Source organism: Lepus europaeus, chromosome 15 (assembly GCF_033115175.1).
Source record: "Lepus europaeus isolate LE1 chromosome 15, mLepTim1.pri, whole genome shotgun sequence".
NCBI lineage: Eukaryota > Metazoa > Chordata > Mammalia > Lagomorpha > Leporidae > Lepus > Lepus europaeus.
In genome coordinates, this window is record NC_084841.1 from 48,183,172 (window position 1) to 48,202,609 (window position 19,438).

General features: G+C 43.9%; 1 protein-coding gene across 4 annotated transcripts in view; it reads right to left on the reverse strand.

Annotated features, from left to right (window-relative positions):
- ELOVL7 (ELOVL fatty acid elongase 7) overlaps positions 1-19,438 on the reverse strand; it is a 106,948-nt gene that overhangs the window by 63,481 nt on the left and 24,029 nt on the right. The window contains exon 2 of one of the 4 annotated variants that reach the window (XM_062211726.1): positions 14,946-15,017. The exons of the other annotated variants lie outside the window; for them this stretch is intronic. The gene's annotated coding sequence lies outside the window, so the exon portion shown is untranslated. The remainder of the gene's footprint in view (positions 1-14,945; positions 15,018-19,438) is intronic. 4 annotated transcript variants of the gene reach the window in all.

Sequence of the window (19,438 nt, forward strand, 5' to 3'; positions counted from 1 at the left end):
TGAAAAATAGACAATCAGCGTAACAGAAGCAAGGAAGAAATCCTTCTTAGGGCCTCACAACTACGTTAATTGGGTACATTTTCTACCCAGGGATATCATTCTGTCTTAAATCCACAGTACAACTATCCACTAAGGCGGCCTTAACTCCACCAAAAAAATGTTCCAAGTACACAATTATCTAAAACTCTCACTGTTGCTAAAATGTATTTGAAAGGGGTGGGGAGAGAAGAGAGAAAGAAAGAGAGAGAGAGAGTATCTTCCATCTAGTGGTTCCCAAAAGCTCATGACAACTGAGGCTGGGCCCAGCTGAAGCCAGGAACCCAGAAGGGTCTCCCATGTGGGTAGCAGGGAACCAAGTACTTCAGCCATCAGGTACTTGGGGTGGCCTCCTAGGGAATGCAGTAGCAGGAAGTTAGAACCAGAGTGGAGCTGGGACTCCAAGCGGGTCTTAACCTGTACACCAAATGCCTACCTCCAAAAGAGCTTATTAAATTGCACCTCCTATTAGCTATATTTTAGAAAAAAATAATTTCATCATTAATTACAATTAGACTTTCCTGATATCTGTTGAAAGGGCCTCCCTCAGAGGCAATTTCATTCAGGTGGTCCTTCAATCTCACTTGGAGAAACACAGAACTATGATTTTTTTTTTTAAAGATAATGCTTGTAACAAATGAATCTTTAAGTAAGTGCTTTAGGTACTTAGAGAAATGAAGTAAAGCACTTTGTATAGTTTAGAGGTATAAGAACTACAGAATCAGGTAGGCAGCTTGGAGCAGTATCCCTAGGACTGTCTCCCTACTGTACACAAATGCATACTTAACATATACCTTTCATTTCTCACTCCTGTGTAAGGATGCCAACATCCCACACTGCAGGAGAAGGGAGATAATCCGTGTATGCATTCAATCATAGGGCTTTTTCTAAGCCTACTGTTTACGCTTTTGTCTACTGCTTATTTAAACTTCTGCTTAAAGAGCTTCTATGGAGAATCCATGATGCTAAAAACATTGTTCTATCTGAAACTGATCATCAGTCCACTGCCAATACGTGATTCCTCAGTTGGGTCAATTACTAAATTATATAAATATGCAATGCTATAGAACACTAAATGCAAGCAGTATTGACATTCCATTCTTGGGCCGTCAGTTTTCAGGTGAAGAGTCATGCCACATTAGTTTCTTTTAATTAATTAATTAATCACTTAGTTTATTGATTTAAAAGACAGACAGAGGAAGACAGAGATCCTTCATCCAACTGATTGACTCCTCAACAGCATGGGCTGGGCAAGGCAGAAGCAAGGAGCTTGGCATTCAATCTAAGTCTCCTAGATGGATGGCAGGGCCTTAAGTGACTGAGCCATCACCTGCTGCCTCCCACCATGCACATTAGCAGAAAGCTGGGTCAGAAGTGGAGCCCACTTGATCCCAGCCACGTCATATGAGTTGTCAACTACCTCAGCTGACACTCCTGCACGTAACTTTGTTTTTGGTAATCATTATACTGCATTTGTAGATTTAGGTGATATCTCACATCACCTAAAATTCTCTAAGTTCTTGTGGGGCAGGGTGGGGAAGGGTGCCTTGTAAAATTGCATCTTAGATGCTACTGATCCAGGGGACATGAGTCAAGGAATAAATACTTGTGGTATTAATAGATCAACCAATCAAATAATTGATCATAGATGACAATTTTTTGCTGAAATGGCTAGCAGGAAGGCCCAATTTTCTCAGCTTCAAGTTAGTAGTGCAAGTAGATAAGACATATTTATCTTTTTTTTTTTTATTTTTGACAGAGTGGACAGTGAGAGAAGAGAGACAGAGAGAAAGGTCTTCCTTTTCCGTTGGTTCACCCTCCAATGGCCACCGCGGCTGGCGCATCGCACTGATCCAAAGCCAGGAGCCAGGTGCTTCTCCTGGTCTCCCATGGGTGCAGGGCCCAAGCACTTGGGCCATCCTCCACTGCACTCCTGGGCCACAGCAGAGAGTGGGCCTGGAAGAGGGGCAACCGGGACAGAATCCGGTGCCCCGACCAGGACTAGAACCTGGTGTGCCGGCACCGCAGGCGGAGGATTAGCCTATTGAGCCGCAGTGCCGGCCGACATATTTATCTCTAAAGCATTCAAATGACTTCTCAACTTCTTATTTAATTGTATTCTATTTGTGCCCTTGCCGTTTATTCAGAGGCTGTACTTGATCTTCTCAGAAGATTTTCTGGGTCAGCGCCGTGGCTCAACAGGCTAATCCTCCGCCTAGCAGCGCCGGCACACCAGGTTCTAGTCCCAGTCGGGGTGCCGGATTCTGTCCCAGTTGCCCCTCTTCCAGGCCAGCTCTCTGCTGTGGCCCGGGAGTGCAGTGGAGGATGGCCCAAGTCCTTGGGCCCTGCACCCGATGGAGACCAGGCGAAGCACCTGGCTCCTGCCTTTGGATCAGTGCGGTGTGCCGGCCACTGCGGCCATTGGAGGGTGAACCAACGGCAAAGGAAGACCTTTCTCTCTCTCTCTCTCTCACTGTCCATTTTGCCTGTCAAAAAAAAAAAAAAAAGATTTTCTTTAATGAGATTTGATTCTCAAATTCTTGAGAAACAAGCTTTAATTAAGTTCTTTTGTATTCTTACTTTTTTTTAACTTTCTTTAGAAATGATTAATTGCATTTTACTATTCAAATTGTGTTCACTTAACCAAATCCTCATAACTGGAAGAAAAATACACTATCACTATAGTTAGCATATTTTATATGTGTATGTTTATATATACTGCATATACTGTATATGGTGTAGAAGATAATTAAATTATCATATTGTAAACATGCATGCACACTACATATACTAAATATGGTGTAGAAGGAAGCATAGTAAAAATAGTATATTGTGTGTGTGTGTACTGTGTATATTACATATAATGTAGAAGGCAGTATAGTTAAATTAGCATAATGGGCATGCTATGTTTTTCCCTTTATCAGCTTCACTGTCTTTATAAAGAGGTTCATTTAACTTACTTTCTGATATGTAGCAGAATTTGAGTTCTATCTCTCTCTCCCTCATTTTGTTAGACAGGCTAATAAATAATGACACATCAGGGGGCTGGCGTTGCAGTGCAGTGGGTTGAGCCACAACCTGCAGTGCTGGCATTTCACATGGACATGGGTTCAAGTTCTGGCTGCTCCACTTTCGATCCAGCTCCCTGCTAATGGCCTGGGAAAGCAGCAGAAGATGGCCCAAGTCCTGGGTCCTCTGCACCCACGTGGGAGAACCAGAGGAAGCTCCTGGCTCCTGGTTTGGGCGTGGCCCAGTCCTGGTTGTTGTTGGTGTTTGGGGAGTGAACCAGAGGATGGAAAGTTCGTTTCTCTCTCTCTCTCTCTCTCTCTCTCTCTCTCTCTCACCAAAGGATGCAAAGTTTATCTGTCTCCTTCTCTCTCTCTCTGCCTTTGAAGTTGAAGAAAAGAAATAAACTTAAAAAAAGAAAAACTGTTAGGGGATAAATGATTCCAGGGCTTGTAATGAGAACTGGAGAGAACCTGTTCACCATCAGAAAGCATACAGTGCTCCTGAGTCAACTGCTTGTCCTGCTAAGGGAAAGCAGTCCTGAAACATTTCACTTAAGAATATCAGAAAATGGGCTGGCGCCGTGGCTCAACAGGCTAATCCTCCGCCTTGCGGCGCCAGCACACCGGGTTCTAGTCCCGGTCGGGGCACCGATCCTGTCCCGGTTGCCCCTCTTCCAGGCCAGCTCTCTGCTGTGGCCAGGGAGTGCAGTGGAGGATGGCCCAAGTGTTTGGGCTCTGCACCCCATGGGAGACCAGGATAAGCACCTGGCTCCTGCCATCGGAACAGCGCGGTGCGCCGGCCGCAGCGCGCTACCGCGGCGGCCATTAGAGGGTGAACCAACGGCAAAGGAAGACCTTTCTCTCTGTCTCTCTCTCTCTCACTGTCCACTCTGCCTGTCAAAAATAAAAAAAAAAATAAAATAAAAAATAAAAAAAAAATAAAAAAAATAAATAAAAAAGAATATCAGAAAATGGCCGGCGCTGCAGCTCACTAGGCTAATCCTCCACCTGCGGCGCTGGCATCCCGGGTTCTAGTCCCAGTTGGGGTGCCGGATTCTGTCCAGGTTGCTCCTCTTCCAGTCCAGCTCTCTGCTATGGCCCAGGAGTGCAGTGGAGGATGGCCCAAGTGTTTGGGTCCTACACCCGCATGGGAGACCAGGAGGAAGCACCTGGCTCCTGGCTTCGGATCGGCGCAGCGCCAGCCGTAGCAGCCATTTGGGGGGGGGCGGTGAACCAACGGAAGGAAGACCTTTCTCTCTGTCTCTCTCTTTCTCTCTCACTGTCTAACTCTGCCTGTCAAAAAAAAAAAAAAAAAGAATATCAGAAAAAATGTGTTCTGCTCTGCTCTGTGTAGTCCTCTTGCTATGAGTGAGGCTCCACTGGTCTCACGTGGGTCTCTGTTTCTTTATCCAGAGGTTTCAGGGTTGTCTGTAATGCTGATATGTGCAAACACTTCAAGTTCTATTTAAGGACACCTGCTTGGGGATCTCATTTCCTTTCTGCAAATTTCTGCCTGTTTAACATGTTAGAGCTGAGGGAGGCTCTGGCTCTCTCTCACCTGAATTTGTCCTACATCTTGGCTGGCTTTCCCTGTTCTGTTACCACATCACTTCATTCCTTCCTAAGGCAGGGGTCAAAGTAGGGGCTGCGTTTTGCCTCCTACCCAAAGGGCACCAATGTTTGAGCTCCAAAATGAAAACCCATCACTGCCAAGGGAGCCACCCTCCAGCCAATCCACACTTCTGAATGTGAGGCTCTAAAAGTGAACTTACTTCCCTTTGGGGAGTGCACCAGCAGATGGAGGACCTCTCTCTCTCTCTCTCTCTCTCTCTCTCTCTCTCCCAGCAGATGGAGGACCTCTCTCTCTCTCTCTCTCTCTCTCTGCCTCTACCTATAACTCTGTCTTTCAAATAAATAAAATAAATCAAGGTACTGAAATTTGGTACTGCTCCACACAAAATTAACCAGAAACACACTTCTCGCTCTTACTAATATAAATTTCCTCAGACTTTAATGTGTTTTTCCATCTCAATAGTAAATAGAAAGATAGAGGATCACAAAGCCTGCTGAATTCATAATTAGCCAAAGTGCCCATAAAAACGTTTCCTCACCCTTTACTTTATATCACTAATTTGATCAAACCTAAATCCAGCACATATCTAAAAAACTTTTAAGTGACATAAAAGCTATGAAAAAAATTGACACAAATAAATTGCAAACTCTCAGAGTAATTAAGGCTTAATGGCATCTTTTGTTTCTTGGTTTGTTGAAGTTGAAGGCAGAGAGAGACAGGTGGAGAGAAGGGTAGGGTGGGGTGAGGGTTGAAGGCTGACGCCAGGAGCCAGGAATTCAGTCCAGGTATCCCATGTGGGTGGCAAGAATCCAGTTACTTGAGCCAACACTTGCCACTTCTAGTGATCCACATTAGGAGGAAGCTGGAATTAGGAGCTGGAGCGGAAAATCGATGCCAGGCACTCCAACTGGGATGTGGGAGTCTCAGCCACTAGGCCAACTGTGTGCGCCATCTTTTCAGAGTACCTTAATACAGAGATGTTCACCATCTGAACATGTTTCCAAGTGCCGACAGCCACATAGATAAAGATATGGGTCAGAAGCAGTAATCTTGTCATTCGGAACTTTGTTCTGATAACTTTATCATCTCAGGTAATCAATCATTACATAAAAATGTAGTACTGCCACTAAGTCACACCATTTAAACCACAGAAATTCACCTTTCCTCTTTTCCTTTTCCCCGCCTTCCACCTAACAAGCAAGAAATTATATTTCAAACAAAATATTTATATATAGACATAATTTATTTATTTGAGAGACGGAGAGATCTTCCATCCATTGCTTCACTGCCCAAATGCCCACCATAGCTGGAAGTGGGCCAGGTTGAAGTGGGCAGCTGGGAACACATCCAAGGTCTCCCACATATGTGGCAGGAGCCCAGTCACTGGAGCCTCACTGCTGCCCCCGGGTTCTGCATTAGCAGGAAGCTGGAGTCCTGAAAGGAGCTTGTAATGAGCCCAGGTGTTCTAACATGAGATGTGGACATCTTAACCAATGTCTCTCTTTTTCTAATTTTTATTAATATAAAAAGAACAAAGTTCCTGTATTTCTTGGTACAGTTCTAAGATAACCATATTACCCATCTCCCACACCCCTCCCTCAATTCCCCTCCTTCCTTCCTTTTTTCTTTTTTATAGCTTTTGCAAAAACATAATTTCAATCCACTCTATAATCACAGGCTGAATGCACCACTCACGGTGATATGCAACCAGTAAAAAGCAGAAAGACTGCAGTTCCACAGGAAAATAAACAAGAGCTAAAAACAACCAGTGTCTTAACTGCCAGGCCAGACGTCCACCCTCAGGACAATATTAACTGGACTTCTTCTATCGACTAAACCATAGAATTTATTTCTCCAAATAAAATGTAGGAATATAACCTTACATCATGCTTATTAATAGCTGTGTTCATCTTACGAATCTCTCACTCAAACATCACTTGTGAGGTTCTTACAAGACTGAGTTGTGCTTCTAAGGACGGTAACAATGCAAACACTTTTCAATTAGCTCTGTAAAATCTCCTCCCCAAGTCACCCTTCTTATGACCCTAGCCCTCCTTTATTTTATGAGAATACTTCTCTGTCTACCTAGTCTCAATCTAAGATAAATCTTCAAAAATAATCATCAAAAATGAGAAAAATAAATAATGAAATCTTGGGGCCAGTACTATGGCACAGTGGGTTAAAAAGCCACCTGTAGCATTTCAGTTTGAGGCCCAGCTGATCTATTTCCAATCCAGTTCCCTTTCTTCCTTCCAGGAAAGTAGTGGATGATGGCCCAAGTGTTTGGGCCCTTGCCACACATGTGGGAGATCTGGATGGAGTTCCAGGCTCTTGGCTATGACCTGGTCCAATCCCAGCCATTGCAGTCATTTGAGGAGTAAACCAGTGGATGGAAGATCTCCCTCTGTCTTTATCTTTGTCATTGTCTTTTGTCTTTTCCTTTCTCTTTCTCTCTCCCTCTCTCTGCCTTTCAAATAAAAAACAATCTTAAAATAATAAAAATCTTGAAGAAAACAGTAGGGTATAAAGTCATAAAGGTATCCTTGTGATGAGTGTACAATATAGAACCAAACAGAATTTGGTATATGTTTAGTTTTCAGCAAAAAAGCAACATTAAGATAATAAAAACTTAATTCATTGCAACCTATATTGTTAAATCAACAATAGTGAAAGCATCTCTCCAGGCTGGAGAAGACAAGCTGTTACACTTAATTGGAAGAAACAAAGAGGCATGTGACATCAAAATAAGGGTGTGGTATTGTCTTGGGTTGACATGACACACTGTGATTCAGCAAGGTGGGGATTCTGGACCACAGCTTCTCTTAGGGATGCTTGATGGAAGGTGTGGCCCTCCTCAGATAGCCATCTTGCTTCATTAGAGATGTTCTCTCTCACTAGAGCTGTACACAAAGGTTAGGCACCTCCCTCCTGCTAAGCTTACCTTCTGCGTTCTTCCCCTGCAGTCCCACATTAGTCCCTTTCCTTTCCAAACCTTGACCTTGGCTTTCAGACACAGCACTCCTCTGGCCTCATGACCACCCAGCAAGGGCTGCCACATAAGGCTATTTAGCTGGTCCTTTTCTGCACGCTCCTACACTGCGATGTTCCTCTTCTTGACCCTTGATATTTTCTTTGTCTTTTTATCTACTTTCTTGTAATTCTAGAATAATGACTCCCACATCTACCCAATCTTTCACCTATGCCAGAGTCTGTTACTTTCAACCGCTAACAAACTGCTTAAGGAGTCCTAATCCCAAAAGCAATTCCCCTTGTCCAACTTCAATTGCCAGCCACTGGGCTTCCCTATCCAACACCTCCACCAACCACTTGCCTTTTCTTTCGATTCAAAACACTGGAATCATCTCTGGCTGTGCTCTTTTACCTCAAACCTGGAAAATATTAAAAAGCCCTCTAACTTTTCTTAGATGAAAGCTTCTCCCAAGATTCTCACTGCTAAAAACCAGAAACTCACTTCATTACTACAGCGGCACCTAGGTAACTTCTGCCTCTACTCTTACATCCTTTAAAGCCATGTTTAGGGTTAATCTTAGTACCATAAAAAGAAAATCATCCTAAAATACTACTTTCCTCATCTTTTCCTCTCCCCAAGAACATACAGTGACTCCCTATTATCAATCACACCAAATTCAAGTTCTCGGCTCCATTATCTGACATGACTTTCCCCATTCACAATTACTTCCCACCATCCCCTACCACTCCCTAGTATTAAAATCTTTTCTTCCCCCTCAGTAACTCTTTCTTGTCTGTTTGCTTCCCTGCCTCCCAACCCCTAAAGTCATTTATTGTTTGTTTTTGTTCTTATCACATTTTTTTTTCTGCTAACAGAAACTAGGATTTGGGACACTTCGGATGGCGCTTGTGAGAAGACCGCTTGTCCAGTTGTAGTACATAGGATGTGTGAAGAGGAGAAGCAGCAGAGAAAACTGGACAGGTAGACTGGGGCTGGCCAAGGAAGCTCCCTAAGTGTGGTGTGCCACATCACAGTCTTGTCTCGTAGAGAGTTAGCACTTGGGAGAAAACGCGGAAACAACTGCGACATGATGGCAAAGCCCAAAGAAGTAAAACAAAATACTGAGCCCTCCCTTGTGGCCACGACGTACAAGATTTGCAAGAACAGACACTTCCTGCCATGGGAAGGCTGCCACTGTGGGCCTCAGATGAAAGCGGTTCCTTTGCTTTCATAAATTATCCAAGAGGTTCAAAGGCAAGGCAGCAACAAATACAAGCTTGGCAAAGCGGTTGCTCTGACAAAGGTCGGAAAGGCTTTTGTCAGCAGCCCAAATCAACCTGTGCCAACCTGGACTGTTCATTATTGGGGGTTCTGGAAATTCAAAGGCTGTCTTGATTAAAGGTTTTCTAGTTGGTGGTTCGGAACAGAATATCGTTTTAACGAAGAGTTCGTAGAAGTAATCAAATCTGGGAAATGGGTCATTTGAAGCTTAAGCTGAAAATCATGAGTTCAACCACAGAAGCCGATCAGCTTTCCCACCCCGCCTAAGCAGTCACCCGGGAGTACTGCTCACAAGTGGGAGGTGTTCCCGACCCTGGAGGAGATGTGCAGGGAGCTTTCCTGAAAAAAGGCGCTGGCCTGATACACCACAGGCAGTTCAATGAGGCAAATCTCCTGACGTCAACGTTTGCTCTGTTTCCTAAGGCAAGGCAACAGAGATACTTCCCAAGCTATCCAAGGGAATAACAGAGCACCCCCCCAATGAAGGCTGGAAGTCAGGTGCTGTCCTAGGTGTTCCTATGAAAGAGGCATCATTATTTTACAGGTAAGGGAACCGAACCTCAGAGAAGTCAGTTGCTGGGGCCAGTGCTGTGGCATAGTGAGTAAAGCCGCCGCCTGCAGTGCCACCATCCCATATGGGCACTGGTTTGAGTCTTGTCTGCTCAACTTCCAATCCAGCTCTCTGCTATGGCCTGGGAAAGCAGCAGAAGATGGCCCAAGTTCTTGGGCCCCTGTACTTGCATGGGAGATCCGGAAGAAGCTCCTGGCTCCTGGCTCCTGGCTTCGGATCGGCCCAGCTCTGGCCGTTGCGGCCTTGGAGAGTGACCCAGTGGATAGAAGACCGACCTCTCTCTCTGCCTCTGCCTCTCTGTAACTTTGTCTTTCAAGTAAATAAATAAACCTTGAAAAAAAGAAGTCAGTTGCTTCAGATGACCAAGTTATTAAGTTGCACAGCCTGTGCTCAAGGTTCAACAGGACTCTAGTCTATGCTCCTCCACACAGCAGAGAGCAGCTTCCCAGTGCAAGGGTGGTAAGAGGAGCAAGAAGTGAAACAGACTTGGTCAATCACCCAGCATTTATTAACACCATGGTAGGCCCAATGCTGAAGACGCAAAAGGGGACCAGACAACCACTGCATACTCACTAGGATGGCTATAATTAAACACACAGACAATAACAAGTGTCGGTGAGAAATGGGAACACTCATACATGGCTGATGGAATTGCAAAATGGTATAGTCACTGTAGAAAAATATTTGGCAGCTCCTCAGAAAGCAAAGTAGAGTTACCTTCTTCTTTCTCTTCTTTTTAAAGATTTACTTTGAAAGAGTTAGAGAGGAGGAAAAACAGAGAGATGGGTCTTCCGTCCACTGGTTCACTCCCCTAAAGGCTGCAACAGCCAGGGCTGGGCCAGACCGAAGCTAGGGACCAGGAGCTTTCTCCAGGTCTCCCACAAGGACTTGGGCCATCCTCCACTGCTTTCCCAGGTGCACCAGCAGGGAGCTGGATCAAAAGTGGAGCAGCTCCAGCTGTGATATGGGATGCTGGCATTGCAGGTTACAGCCCAACTCTCTGCACCACAGCACCAGCCCCTAGAGTTACCCTATGACCCAAGAATTCTAAGAACTGAAAATATGTCTACACAAAAACTTGCATGTGAAAGCTCATGGTTGCTTTATTCATAATAGTCAAAAAATCAGAATAAATATAAATGTCCATCAGCTATTAAGTATGGCATAGTCATAAAATACTATTCAGCAATAAAAAGGAATGAAGTACTAAGTTGTACTAAAACATAGAAGAATCTTGAAAACATTACACTAAGTAAAAGAAGTTGCATAAGGTTGCATATGCTTTTATTTATATGAAATTCCAAAACAGGCAACTCCATACAGACAAAAAGTACACTGGTGATCACTCAAGTCCAGAGAATTGAGGGTGCAGATGGCAGAAGGGAAGTGACTGCTAATGGGTTTTAGCCTTCTTTTAGAAAGGATGAAAATGTTCTCAAATTAACTGGGGTTGATGGCTCTACAAACATACTAAAATGCATTGGACTGTATACTTTAAATTTGTAATATGTTTAGGATGTGAGTTATATCCCCATAGTTTTTAAAAAGTAGACTAGATAGAGTGCTTGCCTTCTTAGAGGTTGCAAATAGCTATACTTCATAGCATATGCTCTAGGATAGCAATGAACCTAGAGTGCTTTAGCAGCAAAGTGGGGTGGGAGGTGGACGTCAAGAGAACCTTCCTGAAGGAAGTCACGTCTGAACAGACCATTCAAAGGATAATTAGGAGCTAAGCTGGTGGAAAAGATATATTATCCTGCCGCACTCCAAATGTAACCTGGGAATATCTAGTAAGAGAGGCTAATCCAATAAATCCTAGCAGTGCCTGATTATTTAAGAATAATATGAGGCTGGCATTGTGGCATAGCCTGCAACACCTGCATCCCATGTGGGTGCAGGTTCATGTCCCAGCTGCTCCACTTCCAACCCAGCTCCCTTCTAATGGCCTGGGAAAACATCAGAAGATGGCCAAAGTACTTGGGCCCCTGCCACCCATGTTGGAGACCTGGAAGAAGTTCCTGGCTCCAGCTTGGACCAACCCTGCTGGCAATCTGGGTAGTGAACCAGTAGATGGAAGATCTCCCTCTGTCTCTCCCTCTCTCTGTAACTTTGACTTTGAAACAAATAAATAAATGTTAAAAAGAAAAAAAGAAGAATCAGACTGACCTTTAAATCTGAGATGGCTTCTAGTTCACATTATTGCTATTATCTCGAGTCTAACATGTAGAAAAGTCTCAAAAAAGAATAAAAGTAGATAGCAATAGGAAGTTGAGATCCCTAAGTGGAATGATTCTCCTAATTAAGGGCCAAATCTACAAGCATCAATCATCCATCTTTACAGATTGAACATGAAGAGAGCTGCCCATTCTATGGCCTGGGAGTAAAAGAGAGCCAGCCTACCAGCAACAACTGGGTGACACCCTTCATATAAACAAGAAATAATTTTGAATTTACTGTAAATAAGCTTCGGCAAGATGTGAGAGCTTTGTTAAATTAGGGAAAGTGATACAAATGTAATTGCAAACTGTAAGGCAGAGGTGCCCGCAAAGCCACCAAAACACAGCTGGTGACGTCATCACCAGGGTTTTCCAGCGCTACCTGGAAGAAGGCTGTGAATGAAGGTTTTTTTTTTAATATATATAATATTTTTATTTATTTGAAAGTCAGAGTTCATAGAGAGGGAGAGACAGAGAGAGAGATCTTCCACCCACTAGTTCACTCCCCAAATGGCCACGATGACTTGGGCTGAGCCACGCCGAAGCAAGGAACCAGAAACCAGGAGATTCTTCTAGGTCTCCCATGGTGGAGCAAGGGCCCAAGCAATTGGGCCATCTTCCACTGCTTTCCCAGGTGCATTAGCAGGGAGCTGGATTGGAAGTGGAGCAGCTGGAACTTGGACCTGAGCCATCCCTAATGGGATGCCAGTGTCACAGGCGGTGGCTTAACCTGCTAGGCTTAACCTGCTAGGCCACAACACCACCCTGTGAATGAAGGTTTTAAAAGACAGAATCATCTCTAGAGAGTAGAACAGGATTAGTCATGAAATTTTTGCTTTTGTTTTAGGAAAAAACCTTCTCATTCAGACCTGGATCCCCCGAGCAGAATCACCTTCCTGTACATTTGCTCAGTTTTGGCTTTGTCTGCATATATGACCAGCTTTAAATGAATGACTTGGACTCTAGTCTATGAACTAGTTTATTGGGTATAGCTGGCTTTGCATAAAGCTCACTGGACCCAAAGAACATACTCCTCCCCACCAAAAGACACCACATACGTAACTTAAATCTTAAGTATCATAACTGACCAGACTGAGATCTGTCCATAAAGATTCTACAAGGTACTTCTTTCCAACAGAAATGATCAAAGTCATCTGCAGGACCTTACCTTGCAACACCAATAATTATGAACCCTAGACAGAAAATTCAGAGCTGCACACTACTTCATTCCCTCCCCAAATCCTCATTTATTTCTTCTAAAAAGCCCTTGTCCTACGAAAAACATCACATGGACTCCACGGAATCTCTGAAAGTTAGGAAACTGTAAAAGAACCCAACAGAGTATACAAACTGACAGCCCAAAGTCAAAGCACAGAATTTTAAGTGGTGGTCTTTAAATGTATGCAAATGTAATAAAGTGAAATCAAGATATTAGTAGTCTTCATTTCACTTTATTACATTAGCATATATTAAAGATCACCGCTTAAAAAGTCTACATGACTTGCCCTAACAAATATGATTTTAATTGGATTAATAAATTTCTAGCATGTTTTTCCTCTAAATAACCCACATGAAAATACTTATCATTCTTTAAATGTTTTTGTTCCTTCTCTTCTATACGGGAACATAAAACTATGGAAAATACCAGCAAGATTAAAAAAACAAACATGTATCTAGAATCAGATAGGTGAGAGAGAATTCATGAATTATATAAATCTACCCCTAAGTTCAGATAACTAAATAAGCAGATGAGAGTATTTTATTTTTCTTGAACATTACTCAGAGTAAAGTCAGTAAAACCTTATAGAAGTCATCTGTCTTGGCTCTCTCATCTAAAAGCAGGAATGTAAAATGGATTTGTTATAAATCTCAAGATATACAACCAAATCTATTAAAATTATATCAAAGAGGCTGGCACTGTGGCTTATTGGGTAAAGCTGCCACCTGCAGTGCCAGCATCACATATGGGAGCCAGTTCGAGTCCCAGCTGCTCTACTTCTGATCCAGCTCTCTGCTATGGCCTGGAAAAGCAGCAGAAGATGGCCCAAGTGCTTGGGCTCCTGCACCTCTGTAGGAGACCCGGAAGAAGCTCCTGCCTCTTGGCTTCAGATCAGCACAGCTCTGGCCACTGCAGCCAATTGGGGAGTGAACCAGCAGATGGAAGACTCTCTCACTCCACCTCTCCTTCTCTCTCTGTGTAACTCTGTCTTTCAAATAAATAAATAAACCTTTAAAAATAAATAAAATTATATCAAAAGCCTTTATGTTTGCTAATACAGAGATGGAACAGAAAAAATAGATCGTAATCTAAAAGTTATGGAAGTTTTGGTTTTTGTTTTTGTTTTTTTTTAGATTTTATTTGGGAGGCAGAGTTACAGAGAGAGGGAGAGACAGAGAGGTCAGTCTTCCATCTGCTGGTTCACCCCCCAAATGGCTGCAATGGCCAGAGATGGGCTGATCCAAAGCCAGGAGCCAGGAGCTTCTTCCCAGTCTCCCACGTGGGTAAGGGGCCCGAGTACTAGGCAGAGGCTTAGCCTACTACACCACAGTGCCAGCCTCTAGTTATGGTGGTTTATATCTCAAGTGAATGCAGTGGAAAGATTTTGTAGTCTAGACCTGGGGCACGTACTGGAATGGTTTGGAAACACTGATCACAAGACCAGAAACAAAGTCTGAGCTCTGCCAACTTGCTCTATGACCTGAGAGCAGGGCAACTTTAATCTTTTTATCTACAAAATGGGGATAATATTTGTCCCTCAGATGGGTTCTGTGGGGATTAATTGTATGGTTAACCTTAAGCACTAGATACTTTGATGACTTTACCTTAATATACTGGGATTAACAAGCTAAGATAAACTCCCGGAGAGCATGAAATAAATGTTTTTCACCTGTACCCCAGCACAACCCACAACAACACAAAGTCAATTATAGACAATTGGGCCAAATTATACCCTAAGAGGATTTTGAAACAAGTCCAGCACTGGCCAGCTCAACATGTGTCTCTTGGAAAAACATACATCAATGCCACGGCAGATTCTATTTCAACTGTGATACTTTAAATATTTAAGAAATCAACCAGTTATAAACAGAAATTCAGCACATGATTGATATACATGCATTTTAAATTGCTGGGGAAAGTATGGATTATTCAATAAATGATGTTAGGACCAAAATGGGTAGCTAATCAGGAAAAAATTTTAAAACAAAAACAAGCCCTGGAATCTTTAACTCAAACCAAAATAAATTTCAGATGAATCAAATAAACAGAAAAATTAAATAACAAAAATACCTGATGGCTGGGGGAAGCTGAGCAAAGGGTATATAAGATTTCTCCATGCTCCTGTTGCAACCTCCCTTGAATCTATAATTATTTTATGAAAAAAAAAGCAAAAAGAAAACTTGATGAAATCTGAGATAATTATTTTATAATACTGGAATGAGGAGGGCCTTTCCAACTATGACACAAAGCACTGACATCACAGAGAAATTAAAATGACCACCTAAAATAAAACATCTGTACATGTCAGAAGCCTCTGCCAACAAATTGAAAAAATACCATCAATTTAAGAGCAAATGAACAAAAGGTAAATACAGTTCATAAAAAAAAGCAAATTCAAATAGCTTTAAAACATACAAAAGATGTTCAACTTTACTATTAAGGTGACAAATGAAACTTTAAATTAGAGGGAAATATCATTTTTACTTACCAGACTAGCCAAGACTACAAAGCTGATAACACACTTAGTGGGCCAAGGTGTGAAGACATAGGTACCTTCATGTTTTGCTGAGGGGGGTGTGAACTGGTATAACCACTATGGGAGGGAGTTGGCAATCCCTGCCCCTCCTGTTACGCGTGTTCCCACTACTCGGACCACACAGCAGAAACTGCAACCTGTCCCTAAATCCCACTGACCCCTCAAGACTGAACTGTCTTAGCGATGGTTCACCCCATTTTCTCCCCCAACCCCTAGTGCTAATTCTTCCCTTTTCATTTCTTACCTGGGTTACTGCAATGACCTTGCAACCAACTTTTCTGACTCAATAGCCACCCAATTTCCACCATGCCATTAGAGCCATCTTCCAAGGACGAAGTCAATCATGCTGTGGTCCACTCAAAATCCTTCAAAGACTGCCTAATTAAAGCCTAATTCCTTGGTTACCCTTAGTGCTCTCCTAAGTTTTATTAGGGCAAAAACTGTGTTGGCTTCTAATCTCAGTGGCATAGTTCAGTCTCAAAAAGTAGTTGCTGAATGAATCACTAATCTTTTTTTTTTTTTTGACAGGCAGAGTGGACAGTGAGAGAGAAAGAGACAGAATGTTCTTCCTTTTCTGTTGGCTCACCCTCCAATGGCCGCTGCAGCCAGAGCACTGCGGCCGGCGCACTGCGCTGATCCGAAGGCAGGAGCCAGGTGCTTCTCCTGGTTTCCCATGCAGGTGCAGGGCCCAAGCACTTGGGCCATCCTCCACTGCACTCCTGGGCCACAGCAGAGAGCGGGCCTGGAAGAGGAGCAACCGGGACAGAATCCAGCACCCCGACGAGGACTAGAACCCGGTGTGCAAGCGCCGCAGGCAGAGGATTAGCCTATTGAGCCACGGCGCTGGCCTGAATCACTAATCTTAATACCACTGTACTTTTTTTTTTCTTAGATAATGTCGGTATCAGAAATCTTGGTGGGCTTGTTAAGACACATATTGTTGTACCTAAAGAATTTGTGTGTGTGTGTGTGTGTGTGTTTTAAAGATTATTTATTTGAAAGTCAGGGTAACAGAGAAAAGGAGACACAGAGAGACAGAGATATGTTCCATCCGCTGTTTCACTCTCCAAATAGCTGCAATGGACAGGGCTGGGCCAGGCCAAAGCCGGAAGCTAAGAGCTTCATCCTTGTCTCCCACATGGGTGTAGGGAGCCAAGCACTTGGACTATCTTCCGTTGTGTCTTCCCAGGCACATTAACAGGGAGCTGAATAGGAAGTAGGGCAGCTGGGACTCAAACCAGTGCCCACATGGAATTCGGATGTCGTAGGCAGCGGCTTAATCTGCTGCACAACGCCCAAGGCCACAACGCCCAAAGGCTTTGTAACCTTAGCTTTTGCCTTAGAGCAATCCCTTTCTGGTATGTCCTGCTATCCTCAGTCCTGGCAGTCCCAAACTGCTCCCCTTCCCTCTCTATGTCCCATTTTCTCTCAGTGACTAAAATGCCGTGACCACCTGGGTGGCAAGAATTTTTAAGATTCTGACCCTCTCTGATAGGCCTTCTGTTCCTCTTACAGCTCAACCATTCTGGCAAGTTGCTTAGTCTCTTCTGAGTCCCTGATGGAAGCCGATCCCTCCTCTACCAAGGCATCTGCAGCAAACCCTCTGGTAGAGTGCCACTCAAAGGTAGCCTGTCAATTGGTGCTGATGTACTTGGTTTACTACAAGTTTAGTACAAGATAAGCCCTGAAATCAAGTGTAAGCTTTAGAAGGATATTCTTACAGCAGTTCCCACTGGTGTGACATACAAGTATGTGATACTTGTTTAACAAGGCACAGGCCAGTTCAGGTGTTGCTGCACTTGCATGGTGAATCACATGTGGTGCAACCTGCATATTCATCGTGTGCAACTGGACCTTTTATAGATCCATGATAGAGCAAAGGCAAGCTACTCAAAACAACTCAAGTGGCACACCACCACAGATACTGGGAGAAGCACCACTCTAATGCCCCCAGGAGTGTTCCTCTTTCAGGAATGTTCTTTGCTCCATGGGACGAGGTATGCGCCCAGTACTTATCAGTGAATAAATGATAAAGATGTGAATGATAAGAAGACTTCATGGAAGATATGAGATCTGAGCTCCTACTCAGTGAATGGCCAGAACTGGGTACTTTGGGATAAGATGACAGGCAAATGCACCGAGGAAGGAGCGCAAATGAAGAACAGGGTGAAAAGGTATTGCAAAGACGATTAGGAAACTTTCATAGATGAATTCTTTTGCAGAAGTTCCATAAGTAAAAGAAGTAAACAGCTCACTGAAGTCCTCCCACCCTGAGAACCCCAAGCTTACCACAGCAGGACCCCTCAGTGTAGACTCCAAAGCCTCAGCTACAGGCAAATGCGAGCAGGTGAGTCTGAGGGAAGGCCACCAGCTAGGATTTAACTGCAATCAGACCAATGAGAACTCATTAAAGGCCTCAATAAGGACAGCACAATCTGGTGATGTCTGGTGGTGACATATGAAAAGTCAAGAATTATCTATGAGGCAATACAGGAAGGGCTTGATGATTCATTAGATAAGGATGAAAGTTTCTAGTTTGGTTTGGATGACTCTGCTTATGGTGGTGCCAACAGATGAGATAAGCAACACTTAAGAAGGAACAGGTTTAAGGAACAGGGGATTAGCCAATCCAAGTGTGAGGAGGTGGTAGGACATTCAGATGCAGATGCTCAGCAGGCACTTGGCAGAAAGTCGGGGCTGAAGACAGAACTTTTGGAGACTTTCGTATCTAGATGGTGACTAAGGCCACAATAATAGATGAATGAGAGAACAGTGCCCTAAGGGAAATCCCTTGGAGAATACTATGACTAAGGAGTGACTGAGGGAGGGAATCACACAGATGAAAAGGGAAGAGTCAGAAGACACAGGAGAATCGAAGATGTGTAGAATCACAAAGATGGAAGTGGGGAATGTTCTGGGAATGGAGATAGTGTTGATCCCAGTCAAAGGCATCAGAAAGATCCCATGTGGTAGAGCTGAATGAAGTCCAAAGAAGTGAGCTAGTCTGGGAGCCCCTGTGACTTCAGGAGGCAAAAACGTTAAGTAGAGTGACGAGGCACGAGCCAGACGTAAAGGCAGGCGAGGAGCAGAAGGCATGGAACAAGAAGACTCTTTCAGGAGCCTGGTGTGGAGGCTAGGAGAGAGGCAAGGGACACAAAAGGAAGCTTTCACATTCCGAAGGCGGTGACACTTAGTGTTTTTATAGTGAGGAGAAGAAAGAACAGAGAGAACAAGGAGCCACCGTGAAGGTGCAGAGGAGGACGTGGGCAGGTAGGTAAGGAACCCTGGAGGGTGGCCTGTCCCGTCCTGGGGCAGCGGGGATGCTCCTCGTTCAACAAGGGAGAAGAGATGCGTTAACCGGGAGAAGCCTTCCTCGGGGCTGTCTGGACGAGGGCTCTTCCCGTGTGCCCCCGTGGCACTTAGCGTGGGCTGTAATTGCTGAGCTGACCTGCCCGTATGCAGCTCCAGATTGTAAGCACAGAAAGACAGCGACTGTATTTGTCCTGCTCATCTCTCTGTGTCCATTGCCTGGCCCAGGGGCTGATACCATCGAGGCCCTAATCAACTGAGTAAAAGGAGATCACAAGGAAAAGAAAAATCACAGGGGATTCACCAAGAAAAGCTTTAATTTTTCTGGCAAAGTAGGAGGTGAGGTTAATCACTAAGGGTGATAAAATGGAGTTAGGTAGAGTGTTCAGAGAGCATGGAAAGAACATGAAGGGGATGAGAAATAAAACTCTTTCAAGAACAAGTTTAAAGCAGTGTTTCTAATCTTGGTTGCACGTTAGAATTATCAAGAGGACAGAGAAGTAGTACTGATGTTTGTGTTGTACCCCAAGATTTCAGATCTAATTAACCTGAGCATTCAGATTTTCCTTCCTTTAAGTTTCTAGGAGCTCATATTACGCAGCCACGGTGGAGAGTGCTGCATAAAAGCACTAAGGAATGTTGGTCAGGGTTTCACCGAGACCGGAAACCACAAGTGGATCGACTCACCATTTTCCCCCATTTTCCACAATATCATTCA